We start from the raw sequence: 8,958 nt of genomic DNA on the forward strand, positions 1-8,958 counted from the left end.
TCGGGGCTGCCAGCATCCCCCTTTCCTGGACTGTGAAGCTGCCACGGTCCCCTGCCGTGGGCCGTGAGCCTCCTCCATCCATCCCTTCATCCTTCCCTCCATCCCCAGGACATCCTGCCCGGCTGAGCTTCGCCGTCCGGCTGTGCCGAAACCCAGCCGGGGGGCTCGGTCCTGGGCTTCCCCGGGCTCGCCCTGCGGCGGCAGCGGCTCGGCCGAAGGAAACGAAAGGCAATGGGTTTTGCATGTTTTCTGGCATGAATTAAAACACTTAACTTGTGTATGTGTGAGTGTAAGTCTGTTTGTTCTAGCGTTTGTGTAACCGTTAGCAACAGGTCTTGGCCCAACGGATTGATCCATCAAGGTTTTCATCTTGCTTCGGTGAAGACTTGGCTTTGAGAAATACTAACTGTCCTTGTCTCACCCCTTCTCCCACCTCCGCCCTCCCCTTCCCAGGACGACCAGAAAAATTTGAAAAATGTTTCTTTTTTCTTTTTTTTCTTTTTTTTTTTTTCCAAGTACGATGCACTGGGTTTCTGTTGTCATCCATTCTTCTCCAGTTTTAAAGTCAGGGTTATTATATTTTTTTTCTTCAGATTTCTATATATAGAACGGCTGTAAAATATCTAACCTCTTCTTTTTTTTTTTTCCCACATCCTTCTGATTGGAGAGCATCCAGTCCTGCCAAATAATCAGCCATCCTTATGGGAATACCGAACAAAAAAAAAAAAGTACGAGTATTTTTGTACCATGTGTAATAAGGAAATATTTATGCATCATAAAGAATTTCTTGTGTGTTTGTGTGCAATTAATTATTATTATTATTATTATTAAAGAGAAATTGTAATCCTGTAAGATAAGTTAATGTTTAGTTAAAAGCTTGAAAGAGAAGGGTTGTCTTCTGTAACAATGAATAGTAAAAAAGAAATTGTGCAATTTTTGTTTTAGCATCTTATGGCTTGGTATTGAAGTGCTTTAAGTATTATACGACCATGGCTGTCTCGCTTGTACTAAAAGATTTGGGAGTAAGTTGCTCTATAATTGCTGATCCTATGAGAATGTGAAACTGGATAATATATGAAATGCAACCAAAAAAAAAAAATATACCTAGAGGCTGCTGTGACTCTTTTTCCGTGGTCTGTTGTGTTTTCTTCTGAGGTTGGGGTGAGAGGCTTCAGCCTTGGCGGTACCTACACCCCTTCCTGGGTCCCCAGCCCTGCCTGGAAGGATGGGGGCTGGCCTGGGACATGGCTGAGGACCACACGTGGGGTTGGGGCATCTCCTTATCCCCCCAGAGGCAAGGACTTGCCCTCTCCTGCGTGGTGTTGATGCTGAGCTCTTCTGGAGGCCTCGGAGAGGGCAACTCTGAGCTTTTTTTGGGTGTTTTTGTCCCTCCCTCTCTGCCAGCGGTTGCAGCGAGGAGAGATGTCCATAGAAGGCAAACGTCCTCTGCAGCTGCAGCATCGCCCCACGCCTGCCCAGATCCTCCTCCGGCACAGGGTGCCCGGCCGGGGCTGCCGACTCTGCTTGTGGCCTTATCTATCCCACAGCTGTGGGAACGGGGGCGGGGGGGGGGTGGTCCTGGGGGGGGTGAAAGCAGAGCTGGATGGTACAGCCGGAGCTGCCTGCGGATGTGCGGGAGGCAGCTTGTTTAAATCCCGGTGGGATGGACTGGGGGGGGTCTCCTTGCTGTGCCAGAGGGGTCCCCGTGGCAGGAGTCGGCGAGTCGCTGCGATGGGGTGCTCCTAAAGTCCTCCCACGCAGCTTCCCGCTCCAGGGATCAGTGTTTTCCTCTCTCCTCAGGGCTTCGAGGGCAGCACTGAGCAAAAGCGAGGAGCAGGGGAGGAAAAAAAAAAAATTAAAAAAAATAAGAAAAAGCAAAAGGCAGGTCTAAAAATAGCCCCGCTGGCCACCGTGCCTGGGAACGGGCTCGGCTGAGCTCGGCCGCTCCGGGAAGTGACTCGCTGCGGGGCCGTGGCTGCCCCAGCCACAGCAGCACTGCCAGCCCCTTCCCCACGGCATCCCCCCACTCACCATCCCGGCGAGAAATCCTGCCTCCATCCCGGCTCCTGCCCCGATCCCGGCTCCCGCCTGCCGGCTCCGTCCGCATCTCGCAGCTCTGCTCACCTGAGCGGAAACACCCCGGAGAGCAGTCGGGGCCCGGCGATGGGAGCGTGCGAGGCTTTAAATTATAGAGGAGATTTTTCTTTTTTTTTTTCCTTTAAAAAATAAAAAAAAAATAAAATCAGCCTTTAGCACATGCATTAACATGGCCGGGCAATGAATAATTTACGCCCGGCTCTATTAAGCTTTTACACCGGGACCCGCGCAGCGCGGCTCGCCTCCCAGCTAAAGTAGGTCACGTCTGCTCCGAGGGTCCCCGGGCGTCCCCCTTCCCGGCCGGCGTGTGCTCCGTCCGTGGCTGCTCGTGCGTGTGGGCAATGCCCCTGCCCCTCCCAGGCTGCGCCCGCTTGTGTCCTACTCAAAGAGACACTCTCTGGGCAGATCTTTGAGGTCCTTTCCAACCCAAACCATTCCGTGATTCTATGATTCGGGGACTGGGAACGTCCCCAGTCCAGGGGTGGGATGAAGCTCCAGGGTGGAGAGCAGCTCTGGATGGGGCGCAGCCTGATGGCATTGCCAGGAAAAGGGGTGCAGGTTGCCGGCACCCAGGTGCTCCAGCCTGGAGCTGTTGGACAGTGGCCGTAGGAGATGGTCGCCAGAGAAGAGAGAAGATGGAGTTTGGGGCTGGAAGAAGAAGGAATGGGGAAAAAGGCTGGTTTGGGCATGTTTTCATTTTACATTTTACTGGAAACTCCTCCTCTTCTTTTCCTTGTTTTGAAGGTGGGACAATAAATAAATAAATCAATCTGGGAGCTTTCAGACTGTTTTCTCCCAAAAGCGCTGTGCTTCACCACAGCGTGTGGTCCAGGCACTGCAGCAAGGAGCACTTTGGAAGTAGAAAATCCAGCTGCTTTGATGCCAAAAGGCCTCTTGGCACGGCTGTGCTGGACAAGCTGCCGCAGAGCTTGGGCTTGGGCCCTCGTTTGGACCAATTAGACACCCTCGCAGCAGGACAGGGAGTCTTTGGGGAGCCCGGTGGGAAGCCCAGATGCAAAATTCGATCCTTGCTTGAAACCAGAGAAGTGGGAAAGGAGGCAGGTCGTCGAACACCTGCATTCATCCAGGGACCTGCTGGGCACGAGAGACGGCAGCGCTCCTGCCTCCGACGTCTCTCCTTGTGGTCCTCCGTACCTGTGCTGATGATTAAGGGTACCCAGATGCGGCTCAGCCGCGCAGGTTGCATGACCCGGTGCCTTCAGCCCATTTCTGTGGCAAACACTGAGGAAGAGGGATTCAGGCGGCTTCTGCGAAGGATCTGAATGGCTCCTGCAAACCCCAGCGACTTCCATCTGCTGGTCTGCACCGGCAGCGCAGGGAGAAGAGCCTCTGTCACCATCTCCTTTCCCCGCGGCATCCCTCCTCGCTCTGGCTGAAGCCTTTCACGGTTGAAGACTGTTTTGACCTCAGGCTGGAGGACAACTCTTGTGAGCATCCAAGGAAAGAGGCAGGGGTGTCTCCAAACCTGAGCTCTGCCTTCGGTGCTTTTTCTCCAGCGTTAGTTCCAGTCCTGCTGGCGGCCTCTCTTTTGCAGTTAAACTCTACCCAACTGGTCAGAAAGTGAAACTCTGTGGGACTGCTGATGTTCTCTCAGTGGTTCGTACATTTGGCAGACATCAATGGCCACAACCATGAGCAGATGTCTCAGATGGCCCCAGATCCATGCTGCATCAGGAATTGCCAAAATTTTTGGCTTTAGCAGCTACCGCTCCCAGCCGACTTCCAAGAAGCTGCAGCTCACGTCATGGTGCTGGGATTTCCCTGGCAAACGTGTGTGGACCAGCCCCGTGGGGATGAGGAGCACGTTTGCTGTGGCCAGGGAGCATCACATGGACCAGCTCTGTGGAACCCAAGCCCGGCCGTGGCATGTGGCCAAACAGAACCAATGGCCAAGCTGCTTGACGATGGATGAACTTGGTAGCACTGGAAGAGGCAGGCTTGGCTGGCAGGTGTACAAGAAGGCTTATCCAGGCCAGAAATGTCACTGGGAGGGCACAAAGACCTGGGAAGTGACGGAGAACAAACAAGGAGCAGAGAGCATGCTGCCTGCTCCTTACCTTGCCTTTCCTTATTGCACAGTGCCCCCTCTCAGGAGTTCTGCTTACCTCCCGAGCTCCAATGGCACCACACTCCTGCTGCTCCAAAACCACCTTTGCTATCCCCCTGCCAGCCACCCACTTGTTAAATTATTCCCCATCCCAGCAAGAAGTCTGTAGAGACTTGGAAACGGCATCTCCAAAGTGATGGATCACACCCTGGAGGGACTTTGAGAGTCAAGGTGCTGCTGCGGGTGGATCCTGCACGAGAGCCTGTAACACCGTAATGGTGGGCGGGTGGCTGGGGGGTTAATTAATAGTTGGAGGAGTTGCCTCCATCCTGCTTCAAAAATAATGGGGGACTGGGTCAGATCCTTGAAGAATCATAGAATCATGGAATGGTTTGGGTTGGAAGAGATGTCAAAGATCATCCAGTTCCAACCCCCCTGCCATGGGCAGGGACACCCTCCACTACACCAGGTTGCTCAAAGCCACATCCAACCTGGCCTTGAACACTTCCAGGGATGGGGCAGCCACAACTCCTCTGGGCAACCTGTGTCAGTGCCTCACCACCCTCAGAGGGAAGAATTTCTTCCTTAGATCTCATGGAAATCTCCCCTCTTTCAGTTTAAAGCCATTGCCCCTTGTCCCATCACTACATGCCCTTGTCCAAAGCCCCTCTCCAGCTTTCCTGTAGCCCCTTTAGGTACTGGAAGGCTGCAATAAAATCACCCCGGAGCCTTCTCTTCTCCAGGCTGAACAGCCCCAACTCTCTCAGCCTATCTCCAGAGCAGAGGTGCTCCAGCCCTCAGACCATTTTTGTGCCACTCCTCTGGACCCGCTCCAACAGCTCCATGTCCATCTGATGTTGGGGACCCAGAGCTGAAGGCAGCACTGCAGGGGGGGTCTCACAAGAGCAGAGCAGAGGGGCAGAATCCCCTCCCTCGCCCTGCTGCCCCCGATGCTCTGGATGCAGCCCAGGACACGGTTGGCTCTCTGGGCTGCCAGCGCGCGGTGCCGGCTCATCAAAGCCGCTCCGAACCAGTAAGGCTTCACTGGGCTTTGCCATTTTTGACAGTGTGACGGGAAAGGTCCTCCCGGCCCGCGCTGAGCCGCAGCGCGTTAAGGCGCTGCACAGTGCGGTGGGAAAGCCAGGAGGTGGCATCCGAGACCTGAGCACGGGAAACCAGGACACTTGCCCGGGCAGGAGCTTAACAGGAGGTCGCAGGCTGGTCCGGTGGAGAAAACACGCACAGACTTTTGTCCTGCACCTTCCTCTCCCCCTTGAGATGGGAAGAGTGTCGAGTCCCTTCGACAAAGAATCTCTATATTAAGCTAATAATAGAGGAAAAATGTTTTTTTTTTTTACTTTTCTGATCAGCTGTAGCATTGTTATCACAAATACACCGCACCTCAGTGGGCTTGCTGGTGGGGGGTGTTCATAGCCCAGCCTGGCTGTAGTGGGACTGTCACCGGCACTGACTCAGGCCGGTTGTGCCTTGGTCCAGCTGAGCCTGGGAAAGCCCCGAGGCTGGACATCTCTCTCTTCTGGGTGCCTCTCCCAGTGCAGAGCTTCTGGTATTACTCATTTAAAGGGAGAAGAAGATGTAACAGTCTCCTGTGACGACACAGCGACGACACATTCAGCTCTTTACTAAGCATGGGGCAGAGTGGTCCACCCAGGCTTGGCAGTGGGCTACCTGGTCCAGGTCTCGTTGCAAGTGAGTTTGAGGACTGAGGTGGCCAGGAGCATCACCGTCACCCTACGACGGTGCTGGGTCTGACAGCAGGTGGCACTAGGAGATTGAGATCAGGAAGTCGAGATGCCTGGAGGGAGCAGAGGCCACCACCGGGCTTGCAGATCTCAGCTCAGCACCAGCTGTCTGGCTGCTGGGCAGGACACCAAAAGGAAAGAAACTGCTGCAGCAACCCAGGCCCCTGGGACAGGGAAACACCAGTCCCTGATAAAAACCTGGAAGGGTCTCCAAATACATCCAAAATATCCTGCTCCCTCGGCCTGGGGCACTCAAAACAGGAGAAATCCCAGCTTTTCCTCTGAGAGGTGAACAGGTTGGAATCTCCAGGGTGTTTGTCCTGCGACAGGAATCTGCAGCTCTCCCCTTCCTGCTCTCTCTAGGCACGGCAGCCCAAGCACACCTTATCTGGTGGGCTTCATCTGGTGGGTTTCATCGTGACTGGCACACCCCTTTCATCCTCCTCTGGGTCACAGGAGTGAATGGGAACTCCTAAACCTCTCTTGGGGACCAAATCTCCATGCTGCTCACCCAGGAGTTTCAAGAAGCAGAGGGAGGACACTACCTTGTGCCAACATGTCAAATTGAACGGCTGGTGCCATCATTACTGACTTTCAATGCATTCTGGTACTACCACCAAGGTATTTTCATCTGCCATTTGTCCTCTTGCTGTCCTTGGTGTCCTGCTGAGGACTGAGTTGGGTGCTCAAGGGTCTGCCCTCTCGGTGAGGTGGGTACCTGCTATCCTCTGCAAGGGCTTTCCCTTTTCTACTGGCAAAGACAGTCCTGTGTCCACCACCAATGGTAGGCTGAGCTGACGCAGGGTGCGCTGGAGTGTCTCAGGAGATCTGCCAGTCCCACCAGAAGACAGACAGGGTCTGATGGGAGAGGCTTTTCATAGGACCTGCCAGCCTTAGGGACTGGTGGTGAGAGGCCTCAGTCCATGCTACTACTGCCTGTTGGGTGTTTCCAGCCTGGAAATCATCGATACCGGCAACAAGAGCTGAAAGTCCTCCTGTGACTGGACGTTTGCCCAAGGCAGCAGAGAAAAGCTGTGCCAAAGGTCCGGGCTGCGGTACGCAGCGCTGCCTCTCCGGAGCTGGTACAGAGTTGCTCTGTGTGGAGAAAGCACTTACATCCTAGGGTTGTCATCGACTTTCAGGTTACTGTGAGTTCTCCGCACCAGCAGCAATGGCCATGACCTGCATATGGCCTTCTGGGAGAGAAAGCTGAAGGGAATAAGTGAGCCTAAGTGGGTCTTGGCAGAAGAACCTGAACCTTGCAAATGTCTGGGAGAGGCTGTCAGCTCTGCTCTGCCCACAGTGTCCCTGGTTGCAAGCTGAGCTGGATCATGCCCTTCTTCCCCCAGCAAGACGCATCCTTTCTACCCAGCTCCAGGAAGACCAAGTAGCTGCCACCTCCTCCCTGGCAGGGGCCAGGGTCTGGTTCACCTCTGCCAATGCTCCCAGGAGGTCTCTGTGCTGGTGAGTGGCCGTGTGTGGCATTTTACAAGGTGCCTGCTGGTGCAGGTGGATGCCAACCAACTCATCCCAGCACCTTACCTTGGGACAGGTTCTGCTGATGCAGGCAGTCTGGGCCACCGTTGGCCAAAATCAACAGCATCCAGCACTGCTTCTGCGTGCTTGATAAGACATCCTCGCATCACAGGAGCTTTGTGCCTTCACTCGCCTTCCTGCCAGTCACCTGCAGCCAGTGTTTTTTCCTTCCAAACCCAGACCTAGCTGCCACGAGGACCACTTCCCAAAAAACCAGAGGTGGAAACGGCTCCCTAGGACTGGTCTTCCTTTCCAAGATGTTGCAGCACGAGGCTCTGAGCATGTAGCCCTTGTGCTGTCCAGGAGATGCCCGTGGGTTTGGGAAGCAGTTGTCACCTCCGGTGCCACCGCCACCTGGCTCCCTGACTGGCTGTTGGGAACTGATCACCCTCGCAGAGTATCTCCAGTGCTTTATCTGTGAGACCACTCGACAAAAACCTTTTGGTTTTCATCCTTGCTCTTGGATGACTGAAGACTGGTCCTGATGAGGGCTTCAGAGATGAAGCAGCTGAGACCTTTGGGAACGGGAATTGCTACCCAGCTTAATTGCCCGCTGCCGTGCTTTCGGAGACACATCCCAGGTCCAGGAAGGGTCTGGATGCCATGGTTACAATATTCTGCCATGCTACAGCAGCTGTATTTTTTTTTTTTTCCAGTTGTGCTAACTGGTCTATTTGCCTTTACCCACAAACTTGAGTCTTTGAAGATAGGGCAAGTTGTTCTTCTGGAAACAAATGCATTTATGAGCCTCGCCACCACCCCCTCCCCGCACCCCGCAGCTCAGTCTGTACAGGGATATTAATTAAGAAGAGCACCCAGGGGCTCGTTTCTGCTAGAGAACAACTCCCAGGCAAACTGCTGACCACAAGACCTCGCTGTCCTGTTCCTGAACCAGCCCTTGCATTCATGTCCTGAGCACATCGAAATGCCAGCGAGGACCAAAGAGGGTAAAATTTGATTAAAGTTTCATTAAATACCCATATTTTTGGGTTACCCCTCTGGTGTGGGCACTTAGACGTGGGCTGGGAATCAGTAAGGAAATGTTGCTTTTCCATGGAAGTTGCCACCTGTAGGAATGTTGCCTCTTTGGTGCAGTTTGGGGGAATTTTTTTTTTTTTGTGGATGAGCCTGGCTGTGCCAGTATCCTTCTGAAATGCAAGAACTGGATTTCAACGGATGTGTCTTAAAACGACCCTTTCTTGGCTTTAACAGAGCACTTTGACATCAGCCTCTTTTCTTAGTATCTACCAAAAAAGGCTTACCTGAAAATCCCAGGGAACACTGGGCCCGTTGTCTTGGTTTCTTTTCTCAAAAAAATTGCTAGTTGTGAAAAATTCACCCTTGTTACAGCTTGAAAGGTTACAAGGGCACCTCTTGGGAAGATGCGCTGAGCTCACAGGATGGATTTGGCTTTACTAAACAGCCACAGGAAAGCTTATACCCAATATATGTCAAACATTTTGCTGGCGGAACCTTAAAAACTATTTTAGTTTT

The sequence above is a fragment of the Tauraco erythrolophus genome, chromosome 14 (genome assembly GCF_009769465.1).
Source record: "Tauraco erythrolophus isolate bTauEry1 chromosome 14, bTauEry1.pri, whole genome shotgun sequence".
NCBI classification, from domain to species: domain Eukaryota; kingdom Metazoa; phylum Chordata; class Aves; order Musophagiformes; family Musophagidae; genus Tauraco; species Tauraco erythrolophus.